General features: G+C 37.6%; 1 protein-coding gene across 21 annotated transcripts in view; it reads left to right on the top strand.

Moving 5' to 3' along the window:
- The window catches only part of TENM3 (teneurin transmembrane protein 3), a 594,796-nt gene that overhangs the window by 477,098 nt on the left and 99,185 nt on the right, over nucleotides 1-18,513 (top strand). The gene's annotated exons all lie outside the window — the stretch shown is intronic.

Raw genomic sequence — 18,513 nt, 5'->3', positions numbered from 1 at the left:
TGATTATGAAATAGGGAAAATAATTGTCCAAAAGGACAACATGCAGAGAAGATGTAGACTTCTTCCTCTCTTGTGGGTTGTTCACTTTTAATTATTAATTCATTTACTTTTAATTATTAATTAATTAACTTTTCCCTATTTGTTTGTTAAATTGCATTTTCCAAATTTTATTTTAGAATATTTCCTTCATTTTTTTCATCTCCTTAATTATTTTTGTAAATGTTCACTATAAATATTATATAATTTGAGTTTTAGGCAGTTAATAGGAGCATTGCTTGGCCATGAGAAAATGTCCTTGACTTTAATAAGGGAACAGAACAGGATCATTTTGCACTCCGAACTTCCTTTGCATCTTTGTCCAGATTAGATTTTTTTCATGTCTGAGTCCATAAATGATCTTCAAAGACTTTCTTTTAAATGACTTGTTAATTAGAAGTTTAGGTCACCACAGTTATGGAAATAGAAGTATAATGGTCTTATATAATATAAGTTTCTGTTATTGGTTACACACAAGTTTAAAGTCTTGAGGAGTGGAGGAAAGAAAACAGTAAGAGTCAATGTCTCTTTCCTTCCCTCTTTTTAAAATCAGTGTTAATTTATATCAGAGCCTAGAGGGCCTTAAGATCCCTAAATCTTCATCGTTGTTGCTCAAACAATCTTGTTGCATTTCAATGCAAGACACAGCATAAGCTCTACAGAGCCTTTGTAGTTCTTACTAGTTGAAACTCCTGTGAACAATGCAAGAAGCTGGGTTGCTGAGTAGCTGGAGAAATTCCCCTCAGCAAAGCTGACCCCCCTGAGCACCCTTTCCACTTCAGCTGCCAGCCCCAAAGAGCAAAAGACACATATGCTAATGTAGGCCTTGCCACTGCTCTTCAGCCTCCTTCAATCATTTGATTTGTGGTTATTTTGTGTGAATGTGCAAGGGGTTTAAAGGTGTGGTTTAGAATTAAGTCTTGACACAAAATCTTTTTTTAAGTGGGATTGAAATAATCCCACTTATAAAACACATTAATTGTGCTCGGTCGCTGTAATATTGCTTCATAAATCACCAGAAGTAAACATCTACTACTACATAAATGCATAAACATGAGAGAAAGAATTCAGCATGAAGTATCACTGTCAGAAGCTGGGAAAAACAGCCATAAATATATAGTAAAACACTGGAGACCTGATTGTGAGCTGAGCTCTACACTTTGCTAGCCCCAAAGAGCCAGATTACTTATGAATCTGAGGGGCACAGGAAGATAGCTGTACCGGATTATTTCTCCCACAGGCACATTAAGAAATATAAGCATGTCTAATGCACCTCTATTTCTGTATTCGGGAAAAAGAACTGAGCTTTCCAGTGAGCAAGAGCTGAAAGCTCCACACATCATTTATTCACATACCCTGTAAAGAAAAGATAGCTGTACAACATTTCATGGGTGCACGCCAGCTCACATCCTAGCTGAAATAAACAATGCACAACAGCCCTCCTCTGCCCACAGTCAATAGGGAGCACAGTGCCTACTGGTGATATTACGCATATTTCAGCTAACTCAGCAATGTAAATGTAAAATTCAGCACTCAGAGATGCTCTCTAGAGAACTTCGTGTCCATAAAATCACGAATGGATTACACTCATTCATATATGTGGTTTTCCTGTCTCTGCAGATGTAATATCAGATATATCCCCCTTCTAGTAGGCCATCCAAGTATATATCAGTAATCTTTAATGTAAGATAGAAGCACTCCATCTTAGTTACCTATTTCATAGAATGGCTTGGGTTGGAACAGATATTTAAGATCATTTAGTTGCAAACCCCCTGGCATGGACAAGGACACCTTGTGCTAGACCAGGTTGCTCAAAGCACCATACAGCCTGACCATGAATATATCCAAGGATGGGACATTCACAACTTCTCTGGGCAACCTGTTCCATGGTCTGACTACCTCACAGCAAAGAATTTCTTCCTAATATCTCATGTAAACCTGTCCTATTTCAGTTAAAGCCATTCCCCTTTTTCCTGTCTTTGTGAGAAGTCCCTCTCCAGGTCTCTTTCACGTCTCTTTTAGGTAATAGAAGGCTGCTGTAATAGAAGGTTCCCCAGAGCCTTCTCTTCTTCAGGCTCAACAACCCCAGCTCACTTTTAGCCTGTCTTTGGAGGAGACACGTTTCATAACATAGGTGTGAAAGGGAAATGACTGAGTAGGAAATTGGTTGTAGCATAAAAAGAAGGGAAGGATTGCAGAATTGTGTGACCTCTAGCACCCTGTGACATGCCTCCAATACAGTTGCCTGGCATCTCTGATGAAGTTTACAGCAGCTGAGGTGGCATGTCACCTTTGTATAGCGAGTTTGAGACATGTTTTGAACTTCACAGAGATACGTTGCCACAAGTGTGAAAGTGCTACCACCTTGTAGAATTTGCTACAAGGAAAGAAGGAATTCAATATGAAGTATCACTGTCAAGAGCTGGGAAATCACCTGTTTTGCAGCATGATTGCAGCAAAATAGGCCAGTACATGTTGATAAGGTGTGGCTGATGTCCACTGTGTGACTGTGGCAGCTGCAGCCTGAAGGACTAATAGACCACTCTCCAGTGAGTAGTGGTGTAACCCAGCCCTTCTCAGAATTGCCGAGAGATGAACATGTCATGCCCAGGCTCATTTTAGTTACAGTGAGTATGGGGTAGAGAAAGTGACTTGAGATCTCACTGCCTCTGCTTAGGCAACATAAGGCAGAAGAGACAGTTTGCTAGACTTCATGTCTGCCTTTGTAGAGCTGCTCAGTCAATTACTGCTCCGTCAATTAGCCCAGCCAGAGGAAGGAGCTGTATCAAGAGTCTGGGACGTCTTGCACTTCTTCAATCACTCTGACAGGAAAGACTCCTACGTTTACAAAGTCTGCAAAGATGAGGTGAGAGCAGAGAGTGTCAGCATGGGTAGAGACCAGAGCAAACACTACACTCTGAAGCCACTTAATGCAGTCTTGGGGATCACAAGAAATTGAAAATGTTATTTCAGTCTAAAGGAAGGTCTTCCCATGCATTCTTGCATTTCTAGCCCCCATGGTCTGTCTTAACCATTCTGCAATGCACAGAATATTTAAGCTTACTATTCCTGTCAATTAGACCTGCTAAGTTTTAGAGGAAATAGAAGGGAGTTGTGGAAAATATTGGTCCTTTGCTTAGAGGCTTCATCTACTGTTAAATGGTTGATAAAGAAGTAAAGCAACAGAAACATGCAAGTGCTGAACCAAAAGATAGTGTAGCAACACATAGAAGACAGGAATTAAAAATAGTTCTAGTTTAAAGTAAAAGATTCAAGAAAAAGCTCCCTGAAATAATGGATTACAAAATGGGGAGTAAAGAATTTAAACTGCCTCATTTATGGATCAAGTTAACAACAGAATTTCTTTAAGCTGATCATTTGCTTAACATCTGTCTATAATCAGATTTACAACCAAGGAGAGAAAGTGACCTTTTTTTTCCCAACATGAAGATTCTAGAATCTTTTTTTCCTGTTTGGAAGACCAGGAAGAACAGTACTAAATATAAGCCACTAAAGAGTAAGAAAAATGAAGCTGCCTTTGTTTGACCTCTTTATAGACATGAACAGTTTTAACCAACTTGGTACAGACAGTCCATGTGAAAGCCAGACATAGAGTTCAGTTTTACAATGTGGAGATAACACAGAACTTAGTCCTTTGTTTCTCCATGGATTACTGCCTCCTTCAGCATCCATCACTTGCAGTGAATGAATGAAAAAAAGGAAAGTTCTGAAGGGAAGTTCTGAACAGCACCTCCTAGGTCAAAAATGAGCACCAAGTCAAAGTTTCATATGTAACCACCATCCTTCAATTCCATGTTTTGGGATCTTCTTTGTCTACTTGGGTTTTACTATGGCAAAGATCTTCTGGATGTGATTTTTTTCCTAACAGAAAAGTCCACTGTGTAATTATAAAGTACTAACCAGTCAGTAGTTGTTTCCAATATGTTGATACATATCACAGACTCTGACCAGCTGTATTAACAAACTGATTTGTACTGTACTAATTATTTCTGCTGTAGTGTGGATTCAGCAATTAATGGATGAAATTAATGAGAATTTGGGGACCTCAGAGCCCCTCTTTCTTTCCCAGGAGCTGCTCTAGCAATTGATTCTCCATTGCCAATGGCACTGTCTTGACATTGTCTAAATCGATAGAAGAAATTACTGCCATTTTCACTGTACATGCAAATGAATTGGGGAGCAGTTCAGTTCTTCAGTCAGTGCTGGAACTACACAATACCAGGTTCCGTCAACTAAGTGTGAAGAGTTGTACACTGAAAAATTGTAGGTGTCTGTCATGAATTTTGTCTTATGTCTGCTAAATAAGTTTCCACGTACATAAAACATAATTTGAACACACAATAGGACCTGAGCTATTTAGTCAGGCCCTTCCTGTCCTGGCTGCTTCGCAACAACCTGTCATGCTTTCAAATCATTGAGCATTTTATTCTTTGGGTAACTTGGGATTGATCATTTTGTTAGCCTTATCTCAGCAGTCAGTGGTCAGAACAAAAATATACACCAGCCAGCTATCCGTTGTGATAAAGCAAGTATTTATGTGTCAGTGATAAAAGAAGGGCCCCTCTTCTGTAGGAAAAGAAGAAAAACAAAAAAAAAAGGAAAAAATTACTTTAATTTAATTTAAAAGGCCACATGATTATTTTTGTCACTATTGCCTTTGTCATTTTTTATCACTGCTTTCTTTATCAGTACTTTTTTACTACTTCAACAAATCCATTTCAGACAGAAAAGAAAGCTAACATTTAGACTTAACAGATGAAATATCTTCTGGGAAAACATGTATTTTAGTTGATACTTCATTCTATGGGAAACAGTAGAAAAGCTTGGGTTCTGCTATGACACTGATGATCATACAATCATAATGCAAATTTCAAATGAAATGTGAATGGAAAAGATACTAGATGGAAAGCCATGCTTGATAATTACAGATAATTCATGTTTTCTACGCTGTATAAAAATAGCTACATTGTACTTATTCTGCAGTTATTATAATAAGCACTGATGCTTTTTGTCTGTCTAAAAATGTTACTGTTTTATCATCATCCCAAAATATTAAAAAAAAGCTGAACATTATGTGCTAGTATATTTCTAATAATGGACAACAGTCTTCAGAGTTATCTCAAAAACTTCATGAGACTAAAGCAACTTTAGACGTTTTTAGGTATAAAGAGAAGAAGGAAGTGTCTAGGAAAAATAAACAAGTTTCATTGTTAGAGGAGACTGGCACATGAGAAGCATGCAAAGTATGAAAGATAGTGTGTAACTGTCTGCAGTAAGTTTTAAGTAATTGTAAAAAATTATTAAAATGTCTGTTTCTGTAGGCTGAGGCTAATTTCCTATGTCTTCAGTGCTATTTCTGAGTTTGTTGTCTGTGGTTCCCACATATTACTTGGGATTTAGTGTGACAGCTGCTGGCATTCACATCTCTTCCCAGATTGTGGAGGACCAGCTGCCCTTCCTTTGGATTCAGTGTTAGAAGTCATAGTAGGGCAGAACCACTCTCCCCAAAACTAATTGATTTACAGCCTTGGCAATTATAGAACTGAATTTTGTGACTAAAGTAATGAATAAATATACCTAAGAATGTATTTTACTATATCAGTAAAAAACAATATAATATTTCTTTTTGATTGCAATGCCAAGTTAACATTATTCTGCTGTTTGTAAAGCTCAGTTACTGCCAGGAATAAGGAAAACAACTTAATTAATAATGCCATTTAAATGGAATTTTTATTACAATACCCAGCATAGGTATTGTAATTAACAGGCATGAGGGAGAATATGGTTTAATTGCCATTAATCACCCTACCTTTCATTATGTGTTTATAGAAACTATTTTTCTTTTTGACATACATTTAATTTTGAGCATTGTAATGCTATCGTCACTGAGAGTTTCATCAAGAACTTTTGGCTTTCTTCATTCTCTTCCCATTTCTGTCTGCTTCACTCAGTTTTGCTGGGACCTTAGCCATGTCTGGAGCTGCACTGAGGTGTGTAGGTTGGAAATATGTTCCCTGTCTACAGATATGTGGCAGATTTTTACAGTTAGCTAGGTTTATGCTCTCAGCCCATTTGTTTTTTCCAACAAAACAAAGCCATGAGGTAAACTAATATATTTATATATCTGATTCTTTAAAAAAAAAAAAGTTTTCCCTTTGATCTGTTGTCATCATTTGAAGGAAGTGCTATTGAGATTTTACAGTTTACTAAATCTACCTATCACAATGTATTCAAACTACCATGCAAAAATCTACAGCAGGGAAACTTCCCTTATGTAAACCTTTCTGAGAAGGCATGCCAGCCTTCTAAGCACGGCTCCTTAGCATTGTCTGATCACACCACACACTTAGCAGAACCACATTGATATTCTCATGTTCTCCCTCATTGTGTGCCTATATCTGGATTTATGAAGACAGCCAGTGTCTCCAGCACTGTTGAAAATACATCGCTTCTTGCAAAGTGTAGACTCGCTACTCATTTTAACAATATGTGAGGCTTTTAGGGAAGGTTTCATGTGTCTAGTGCATTTGGAGGCAGCACCAATGTTCCTTGTCTTTTTTTTTGCAAAATTAAAGCTTGGTGGGATTGTAAGTAGCTGACTCTCAAATTAAGAAGTTCTGGATTAGGCACACAGTGATGTCTCTCTTCTGTCCAGAAGGAACATTTCCATATCTCTCTTAGCAGTGAGTGTCAGGACCAGCCAGAATCTGGCTGTCCCTGATGGCAGTGCCATGTGTAGGGCTCTGCCTTCCCAGCACGTGTGGCTTTGCTCAGGGCCTGGCAAAATCTGCCTGCTTGCTGTTTTAGACATCAGTGCCACATGTTGCATACTTCCATGACTTTGTGCATAACAGAGGTTTTCAGCTCTAACATGTGATCAAATTATTTTCCTTGGTATCCCAAAGGTATGACTTTAGATATCTGTATGAGTTTCATGTAATGTTTACAGCATTGGTGATGAGTTAATTTGACTTCCTTAGAGTGGGAACATTTTGTAAATAATAATGTAATTTCTTACATTCACCACATTCTTTCTTTCAAGACTGGGAGACAGAGATAGAATGACTAGTCCAAAAATGAAGTTGTTGTGCTTTACCACCTTATTGGGATGAAGGTGTTTTTAACATCCTTTTTGAAATAGTACAAAATCTAAACATCTATATCTTGAAGCATAAACATGAAATATACTTTCTTGTCTCTTTCAAGAATATCATGGTGGATAATGCCTTTGGCTGATGTTTTTAAAGCAAAGATCTTGTAGGTGTGTTCCAGATTAAGTGCAAAGCATATTACTATTTCAGGAGTGCAGGGAATTCGTACTTGATTGGTGTTGTGGATGTCACTTGCTATTATTGTTAGTGGCACCGAGAATAAAATGTTCATTGAGAAAGATAATCCTCATATGAAGGGATGTAGGAACATATAATTGACAATCAGGAGGTTAAAAGAAACTTGACAAGATTTCAAGGGATTAAAAAAGTTCATCTGTCAAGGCACACCTCTGCTCCAAAGGTTTGTATGCAAATTGAGATTTACCACAAGCTTTTTGGCAAGGGTCCTGTCACGCTTGCACTTTTGCCCAGTGGAGAAAATTGAAACTCAGTAGTTCTGGCAATATAAGAGGTGTAGTAATAATCTGCAAGGTGACATAGTGATGTCATTGCCCATAAATCCCACATGTCATATCATGAAGCAGTATGATGTTTTTTTTTCAAAATCTGAATGCTGCTTTCAGGAAAATTCTACAAGTCTCTTGCAAACAAGTTTTGTAGAGATTTGTGTTCTTCTGCACTCGTCCTATAGTCTTCTGACAGACTCCCAAATATTAGCAATTTTTCAGACTAACTGGATACTCAGTTAGAATGCACTGTTTTTCAATAAAGAGGAAGCTTAGAGTAGTTTAAGAGGTGTTCTTTGTATTTTATCAGTCCAGGTAAACATGTAGTGTATTTTAGTAGTAGGCAAACATGTGTAATACTTCAAATGAAAGTTTATGTTTAAGAGATTTTGCAAAGCAGATATTTGCTTGGGTGATTACTTGAGTTGTTGTGGACATAGGATTAATCTTTGCTGGTAGTTTCAATTAATTTCTAACTCATGCCTGTGAAAAAAGAAGCCAGGTCTTAGACATGTGCTGTCTGCTGTGATATTTGAATTACAATACATGTATTAAAGCTGGCAGTTTTGGTATAAATTGCATCTTTTCTGTAAACTACAATATTTTCTTGTTTTTTTTCTGTGAAGAGAACTGCTTGATTTCTTTTTGAATGCTTTAAAAATATTCATTCTGTTAAAAATGTCTGACCTAGATGAGATTTTGGTAAACCTCAATACACAAGCACTATAGAATAAAAAGTACATGTGTCCAACATAGCTTTAAGTAATACCATTTGATATTACATTTATGGCTGAGATCACAAGAACACATGGGTTTTATATGGATGTAATTACCCCATTGCAGGGATTAATTATGGATGAAAGTTAGATGTCCTCTGAAGTAGACAGGAAACTGATGCCATTTCAGACAACTCCATTCACCAAAAAAACTACCAAGCCCACTGTCTCTTAGGAACTGTCACCTTTAGCAGCATTTGTAGTTTTATAATCGAGCAAAAAGAAATGTGCTACAACTGTTTAGATGACATGGACATTTGCATTTCAAAAGCTTATTTTTCGTCAATAATAAAACCAATGAAACAAAACCAGAGCGGGTTTGACAACATTCGATAAAATAGGATCACACAAATGCATGTCTTTTACTATTTCTATGGAAGCAGTAGTGGCGGGGGGGGAGGGGGGAGGGGTGTCAGGTATATAAATGAATATCAGCCATTTGGAAAATTAGCTAGTTCCAGAAACCTTTAAGTATAGAAATAGGTACTCCTGTGGGTTTTTTAATTTAAGAATACTTCTAAGTTACCTTTATTATGGTACAGGAAGAGTAGTATTTTCATTTCAGTAATACTCATTGAAAACTAAAATAATATCCATCTGCATAGAGTTAACCTACCGCTAACCACTGAATCTCCTGAGGTGTAACACAGTAGCTGGGCACAATAAATTTATCTTCACTTGTAGAAGCTCCAAGCTTATCTGTTGTTTTACCTTCTCCATCTTTGAAATGCCAAGTCTCACACCCCTTTTTGTTGAGGCATTTTTGCTGGACAGTGGGTCCTCATTTGACGCACTCCAAATCTTTTCACACTGCTAAGCTTTCACGCTTATTTATGTTTTTTAATTATTTCCCAGGTTTTTAATTATTTCTCTGGCTACTACATTCCTGCCTCCTGTTAGTATTCTCATGTAGAGGTAATGAAATTTGAAAAGGAGAGATGCAATCCTTACTGCTATTTCAATTCAGCTGTAGCCAAAAGTAGAGGGCAATTTTAAAACACATCCTTAATACTGATCCAATGTCTTTTCACACATTAAAAGGAGTAGTTGGTTTTCTCTATCAATTTTGTAAGTGACCGTTACTGTAGAGCTAAGGCTGGCTATTCTTAATATCACCTGTAAGATTTTACTGTGCAGTGTTGTGGCTGATTTAACTTTAAAGTGGAAAAAAAATCAATGTGAAACTGTAATCCTAACTTGATTTTTCCAAGGCTTAGATAACTGATACAAAATATAAAGTGGTTTACAAACTGTCTTGCAAGCAATTCACTAGCTTTACAAACAATTAACAGTCAGTTTGTCTTTATGTCACAGTTTCCTTTCATAAATCATATATGGTAAATTATTTTTTCTGTTGGTAGTATTTTTCCTGTACCTACAGTGAAACTTTGCTTACAGGAATGGTTTAATAAAAAACACATTTCACTGTAGTGGGGGAACATGGTATGTTATTCCAATGCACATAAAACATATTAATGATGCTGTAATAAAAGATGCCCTATCTAATAGCCAGTCCCTAGAGTGATGGTGATATTTCAATAAGAGGATGACTGCAATGACTGAGCTGTTGTAAACCTTGGGGTTTTGAACCAAGGATTTGCATACGATTATTTGTTTATGCACATACCTAGTGGCTTACAAATGTACACTGGAGGTGTTGAGGTAAGAGAGAGTTGTGTAAAAAAGGCTGCCTTGAAGGTGAACTCAGCATGTCCATTCTGTTTTTTAATATGGATTCAAGTGGAAATTCTGTGGGCTTGCAAGTTGATCTGCATGCAGTGGTTGGCTTATGCATCTACATAATTGCATGGTTCGGGTAGGTGAATGGCAATTACCATGTAGAGGTCTAAATCACCATGAAGAAAAGAGGTTATAGGTTATTTTTGTTTGGCCGCAGTCATATACCTTTGATCTACAAGTGGACTGCTGTAATTGTGATATCATGAAGCCTAAAAAACAGCAAAGGATTAGAAAACCTATATATTGACTTGCACGTTCAATCAACTTGCATATGATCTCAGCAGGAAATTCAAAACAAAAGCTAATTTATGGAAAAATATGGAGTTCTAATCACAGTTTAGCTCCATGGGGTTCCAAATAACATACTACAATCTCTACACGCAGATGCTTTCATCTTACATTTCAGATTTGGTGACATTCCAAAAGTTCTTATCAAGCCTTATTATCATCTTTTATTAAAGCTTATTACATTTATCCTTATTGCACATTTGCTGTAATATTCTGTCATTCTTAATATGGAATAAAAAAAGCTTTGATCTTTTTAGCCAGTCATGAGATGGAAATAAGCAACACAAGTGTTTCACTATATAGTATAAACTCCCAGCTCGGTGTGTCCTTTGAACATTGCATTAATTGGCCCCTGTTTCTTTTTCCTTTGGTTCATAAATCTTTTCATCAGACTGCACTTCTCTGTGCCATCAACATGCAAATAGGCTATACATGATCATATAGTACCACTTAATTATATCCTTCAAGAGATTTGTGGTGGGTTTGTTGGGTTAGAGTTTGGGGTGGTTGGTTTCTCTGTAATAAATAAAGCTTTTGAACTATAAAAATTGTTGGATCACTTCATCAGTGCTCTTATCTAAGAAAGGTGTTTCCAGTTAATTTTGAGACATTTCATTGTCATTGCTCCTCTTAATGCTGTGGGGGTGTGATCTGAAGGACAAAGCAAGACTTCTGTTGGAGTTGTGAAAAAAAAAAACCAACCTAGAATAGATAATAAAAACCAGGAACCTCAACTCTTTTCTAGAAAACAAGCTTAAGGAAGAAAAGGAAATAGTTATAGAATGAGAGTCAATAAAATAAAGAAATCCCTGAAGGAATACAGAAAAGTTATTAGCCTGTAGTCTTAACCTGGGAAGTCAGGGAAATTTTCTTCTTCCCCACAATATTTTAAATCATTTATTATGACTTTATTAGATAAAACCCCAAAATTTACAGAATGGTTTTCCTGTCTTTGTATAAGCAAAACATCCTTGCCTCAAAAGAGTCCGCAATCCAACATGCACTTTCCCATCATTCCTGTCATTTCTGTACTTGCAATGATTTTTCACCATCTTTTCAGACTGAACAACATTAGCTGGAAAAAAGAAAAAAGTTATGTTGAGGAGAAAGCCCAGGATAATACTAAAGGCTATATAGGTATAGGTGAGACTATTACAAAATGGAGTAGGTTTGCTAGTCATCAGAATTAATGGGCAAATCTGAAGCAGGACATAATAGATACATCTTATTTAAATGAGAGGCTACTGAGAAATAATCCTTGTTTCTGTTTTAAGAAATCTGGATTCTCCCTTAAGCTTTGAATGTGCCATGTATAATGCAGTTGACAGAATCAGACCATTGTTACATAAAAGTCCCTGCCTTGACAACTGAAATTAGACATCTAGCCATACAAGTTTTCAGAGGAATAACTGTTCCATCTTGGGGTGACTATAGTAAAAATATTTACACCAGGACTACCACACATCTTTCTTAACACTTCAAAGGCAACAATACTTTAAAGTGCCGTGTAATCGTCTTTGGTTAGCAGTCAGAAAGTTTATCCACAGTAGATAGCTGATATACCTTTGTTGCTAAATTTTTTCTAGGCAAATTTTTTTGATGTTTTTCAAATTCATTGTTACAAGATTCCAAGAGAAAATGAGGAATAGACTGGACAGGTTGGATTTTTTTTTTTTCAGATAAAACAGTAAAATCAGTGGACGCATTCAACTCTTCACAGCAAAAGGGAAAATACCCATTTTTCAGTTACTATATTGATCTTGATAGGTACTGCTAAGTTTTTCATATAACTATACTAAATGTTTTACATTCAGTGTATATGTACAGCAACTTTTATATGATGCTGCTGGTGTCTAATCTTTTGAAGGTGCTCAAAAGCATGTACTTTAAAGTTATTTTAAATTTAGAAATAACAGGATTTTTATTGATTTGAGAAAAACAGTAATAAATAAAGAACTTATCTTTGTAACTCTTAATTAATTTTATTTAAGATTTTAATTAACTATTTTTAATTCACTATTTGATCTGCAGCAACATCCAAGATATCCTATTATCTTAGAAAAAAGCAAATGAATACAAATCACTGACAGTTCATTTGCACATCTTCTGGTCCACTTCAGGTCCTTCAGAATAAAATAGGTTTAGATTCTAATTATGGCTGCAAGAAAAATACATGGAAGATAATTTTAAAAACCACTTCAATGTTCAAATATTTCATTTTAAAATGTATTGCCAACAGGGAGATGAAATAGAAGATAATCCTTCAACAAGATTGAGCAATAATTGCAATTTGCTTAGTTTAAATTATAATCTTTTTGCATTGCTTTAAATATAGATTATGTTCACTTTTCTTTATGTTCAAGTGTGCATAAAGATTTTTCAATTAATTTTAAGGAAGCAATTTTTAAATCATGGTTTGAAAATATCAGTACCCAGAAATATGTAGCAGTGGCAGTCCTGGAACATGAGTTCAATGACTTAGCAAAGAGCTCATCTTCAAGGAGAGCTTCATGAATAATAAGACTTGATTACCATACCTTGTAAAACACATGGGACAACGGAAGGAGGGTCACCAGTATCTCTTCAGTTCCTCTTGCCAACTTCCCCTACAGTGTTGAGTTCTTTATGTTCATAAAACATATGCCATAGGCCTTATCTTCAGAGGTTTTGAGGAGATGATTGCTCTTCAGAGACAGTCAGTGTTTCTTCTTTCTGCTGTCTGGTGTTAATTCTTCATCTCTCGCTAGTCTAAGAAAAGCTGGAGGAATACTCTGTTTCATCTTCTTTCCACTTAAAAGAATCCTCTTACCTGTGAATTATTGGTCTCCTGAAATGCCATGTTACCTTTAGAATTCTTTCCTGCAAAAAACAAGTTGCCATATTAAGAATTTAAGGACTTGAATTGCCGGCACTTCTGACTGGTGCTTCAGAGGGTTACCTCTTCCATTACTGTAGGACTGCTTTTGTGAATAAAGCCTCAGCTTGTATGTGTATGGTTTTGTTTGTGCATCCTTATGATCTGCATCTGTGATTCTTTCACCTGCACAGCTCACAGATTGTTTGTTATGCTCTTTGTGTTTCATGTGAGCATATTTGTCACTTACAATACTTTAGAAAAAGTTGTGGTTGATCCTGGTGAGTTATGATAGAGACAACTTTGAATTTTGACCAGAACAATAAATGAGTTTCTCTGGCTTTTACAGTATATTGATATCTTTTCCTACAAAGAAAAAAAAAAATCTGATAGTCATAAACCCCAGTATTTTGTGTATATTCACATCTGAAAATTTTGTTTTCTGTTCAAACCTACACTGGATACTGGATCATGCTAATACCTATCTATTTCCTTTGTGAGCTAGCTGTCCTATCCTCATAGCATTTAAGTGTACGAGAAGAGGGAAACAAATTCAGAGAAGTCCAGTTCTTGCTAAACAGTAGAACAGCTACAGTACAACATTAATTGGTTTTGTGTTACAATTCTTTTCTGTGGCTCTCATAATTTTGGCAGAAGAGAACTTAGAGATACTGAGCAAGGCAGCAAATGCAGCAGGTATGCAGTCAAATGCAGCAGGTAATTGTCAACCCTCACAGTTCTAGTTCAGCCACTTAGTAACATAAATTATCCATCTTCACCACCTACTGATAAAGGACTGATTTCTTTTTGGATGCAAGAAAGTCTTGGAGAGGATTTTGAGGTAATAATACAGTGTATTTCTCAAAAACAAGTGCCTTGTAAAGGTAATGCGTAAAGCATCGAATTACTAGCTTGATAAAGGAGCAAACAAATGGCCAACTTCTTTCTGAAGGTTATTGTAAAATGTTTTACACAGTGTAAACTAATGATGGGTTTTTTTCAAGCATTTGCTCTGAAATGTATTCTTAGTTGCTATTTTAATTATTGAACAGACATGGAAGGCTTTGTTGACTGATTACAAATCAAAATAAGTAGACTTCAGTTACACAGTGAAAGACAAGATCAACCAAGCTTGAAAAAGCAGTTTTAAGATGGTTCAGAAATCCTTCAGTGAACTGTGTGGTGACAGATGGCAAGATTACCCAATTGTCTGCAACAAATAACATTTTTTTGTTAGCATTAAGGCTGGTGTTGGTACAAATGCACTCCTTTAATTTGAGTTTTGAATTTTTTAATAACCCAGTCCATTTGGTAGGGGGAGGGGAAAGGGGAAGGCAAGAGCCAACTATTAATTTGGTTACTGTTTTTATGTTTGGGATTTGTTCTGGTGAATTTAGCCATCTTCACCAGCACCACACACACTCACAGATGCTGGTACTATGTTCATGCCAAGAGCAGCCCAGATCCAAGAGAAGTTTCTCAGCTCTGACACCTCTTCTTTCCACTCTGTTAGAGGGAATGCACTCCTCACCATTTAGACTATCACCACACTCTAAAGGCTGGCCATGCAGATAATTTGTCCAGTAGTAGTACAAATGCCACCTTAAACAACTCAGTCCAAAAGTAGATGCTAGCTACCATGGCTTTGTTAGCTAGAGATTACTTTGCAGAATAGATGTAGGGACTGAAATAGTAGAATAGGTAGAAGATACTAGAGTCTTAGGTTTAAGATGGTAGGTTTTTTCATAAATTAAGTTAAAAGTCATTAAAATTAATTAAAATTAGGTTTAATTTTTATTTGCATTTTTAAAAATGTAACTATTTAATCATAGGTGAAATAGTTAAAAATGGAAAAAACCTTAAAATCATCAAAACAAACCATCAACCTAACACCACCACCATGTTCACCATTAAACCATGTCCTGAAGAGCTGTATCCACTGGGTTTTTTAGCACTTCCAGGGATGGTGACTTCACTGATTACTTGGGAAGTTTGTTCCAATATTTTCCAATCCTTGTCATGAAAACATTTTTTCTTAATACCTAATCTAAACTTCCCCTGGCATAATTTGAGGCCATTTCCTCTTGGGCTGTTACTTGTTACATGGGAGAAGAGATTGACACCTTACTACAGCCTGCTTTCAGGTGGTTGTAGGGATCACAAGGGTCTCCCTGAACTTCATCTTCTCAGGGCTAAGTAACCCCAGCTTCATCAGCTGCTCCTCATAAAACTTGTGCTCCAGTCCCTTCACTAGCTTCATTGCCCTCCCCTGGACGTGCTTCAGTGCCTCAATGTCTTTCCTGTAGCGAAAAGAGCTGGACACAGCACTTGATGTGTGGCTTCAACAGTGCTGAATATGCAAGGCAAACCCTGCCCTGGTTCTGTTAGTCAGACTATTTCTAATACAGGCCAGGATGCCATTGGCTTTCTTGGCTGCCTGGGCAGTGCCTGGATCATGTTCTGCTGCTGTCAACTAGCACTTCAAGGTCCTTTTCTGATGGACATTCTTCCAGCTACTCCTCCCTGAGCCTGTAGCACAGCATGTCATTGTTGTGATAAGTGCAGGACTCAGCACTTGGCCCTCTTGAACCTCATACAACTGGCTTTGTCCTACTGATCCAGCCTATCCACATCCCTTTGCAGAGCCTTCTTACTCTCCAACAAATCAAAATTCCTGCCCAACTTTGTGTCATCTGTGAACTTGCTGAGGGTGCAGTTGATCCCCTTGTCCAGGTTGTCAATGGAGATTTTAAACAGCATTGGCTCCAATACTGTGCTGTGGGGGTCACCACTCGTGACTGGGTGCAATTCCATTCCACCACCAGCTGGATGCGATTCCGTTCACCACCAGCTTTCTGGGACTGCCCATCCAGTCAGTTTTTAACCCAGCAAAGAGTACACCCAGCCTCACCATGGGAAGCCAGGTTCTCTAGGAGAATGCTGTGGGAGAAAGTATTAAGAGCTTTACTGAAGTCTTAGTAGACAACATCCACAGCCTTTCCCTGACACACTAAGTGGATCAGTTTTTCTCAGAAGGAGTCCAGGTTGGTCAGGCAGGACCTTCCTTTCGTAAACCCCTGCTGGCTGGGCCTGATCCCCTGTTTGTCCTGTACATGTTGCATGGTGGCACTCGAGATGATCTGCTCCATGACCTTGCCTGGCTCTGAGGTCAGGCTGACAGGTCTGTAGGGAAGCTCCTTCTGGCCCCTCCTGTAGATGTGCGTCACATTATCCAACTTCCACTGCCCTGGAAGTGAGTGGAATCATTTACCAGGGCTGCTGATAAATGATTGGAAGTGGCTTGTTGAGCTCTACTGCCAGCTCTCTCAGTACTCAGGTGAATCCTTCCTGGCCCCATGAACATGTATGTGCCTGAGTTGCATAGCAGGTCACTGACAATTCCCTTCTAGGTTACATGGGCTTTGTTCTGCACTCTGTCTCTTGTCTCCCAGGTCCAGGACTGGATACCTTGATGACAGCTGGTCCTGTTATTAACAGCTGAGGCAGCAAAGGCATTAAGTACCTCAGGCTTTTCCTCAACTTTTGTCACTGTTTTTCCAAGAAAGAATGGAGTGTTTGGGACCCTCCTTTTCTTTCTGATGTGTGTGTAAAATCATTGGTTATCTTTTATGGCAATGGCCAGATTAAGGTGGGCTTTGGTCCTCCTAATTTTCTCCCTGCATGGCCTCATAACACCTAGTAGTCCTTCTGAGCTGCTGATGCCTTTTTCCAGGGGTGATAAACTCTCCCTTTCTCCCTGAGTTCCATTTAAAGCTCTCTGTTCACCCAGGATCATCTTCTTCCCCACCCACCCACCTTTTATCACAAGGGGATGGCCTATGCCTGTACTTCTAAGATTTCCTTCTTTAAAGCACATCCAGCTTTCCTGGACTCCTTTTCCCCAGATATCATCATCTGTTTTTCTGCTTAAAAAGCCATCCTGTTCCACAATGGAAGCAATCATCCCTGTCTTGATACAAGTAAAAGGAGTCTTTTGTTAGAGTTTGTGGACGCGTTTGGAATTTTGACAATCCGTCTTTTCTCCCATCTCCTGAGAATTCATCTATGCTTGCAGCTGCAGATTATTTGGGTTGAATTGTGATCTGTGACCACAGCCATTGCAATCTGCCTGCCTTCTGGTTGGAGGCATCTGGCATTCTCACACAAGTCCTTGCTGCCATCAAAATTACACCAGTACTGAAAGAAAGTCATTCCTGTGTTGGTATCCCCATAGATTTGGCAGAGTCAGAACTAGTGACTCTAGGAAGGGTCTCTTGCCTTCACTGTCATTGTCTAACACAAAATAAATTCCAGATTGATTGGGAATAAACCAGACCTGACAGGCAACATCTAATCCAAAAATCAAGAAACTTTTTTACATTAGATTTGGGACAAAAATAGCAGCAGGAAATAATTAAATGCCTTTTGCTGCAAATGTGCTTTAAGTTTTGCTTTATATATTAAATTATTTATAAAAAGGAGTAAACCTACTGTTTCTCTAAACACAGAAACAGAGAAGGGAATTGATCTCTTACATCCCCATCCCAAAGCTGAAAGAAGGCCTGCATCCTTTTCTACATTGAAGGAAATCAGATAAACATGTACACCTCTGCATTCTAATTGCATCATTCTCCCTTTGGAAATTCGGAACTAGTTCATACCATTTGACTTGAGGGTCTCAGACATCCCACTGAGGTACCAGTGCCATGTACTGCTAAATTCATAATAGATTCATAATAGCATCAAGAATTTTTATCACAGACTTAATTTTCTTTTAAAACTGGTAAGGACATAAAGTTTGTTTTTATATTGATGCCCAGCTGAGAGAAGGCAAATTTTGATTGGCAGAGTAGTTCCTGAGCTTGTCTTCATCAGTCGATTTAATCATGTTTCTAAAGTTCATCATCTCTAAAGAAGTTCTGCCTTGTAATCAGATACTTCAGCAACAAGCCTGTTTCTTTCATGTTGTTTTCATGTTTGTTGTGAAAGGAGAATTCTCTAAATTCCACAGCACTACCTCAAAGAGATTACATAGTTGAATTATTTAGTGTATTAGTACACACTGTAAGTTTTGTCATTGGAATTGTCTAGTAACAGTTTTCATCTGCTTAAAAAATATTCTTACATTCCCAATCTGTGAAACAGCTGCATTTATCCATCTGTTCATTTTCATTAAACAT

This window comes from Pseudopodoces humilis, chromosome 6 (assembly GCF_049639895.1).
Source record: "Pseudopodoces humilis isolate 2021_Gansu_Grassland_sample_001 chromosome 6, ASM4963989v1, whole genome shotgun sequence".
In the NCBI taxonomy this organism is placed as follows: Eukaryota; Metazoa; Chordata; class Aves; order Passeriformes; family Paridae; genus Pseudopodoces; species Pseudopodoces humilis.
The sequence above is the reverse complement of the archived record's forward strand: the minus strand, read 5'-3'. Positions and strand labels throughout refer to the sequence as shown.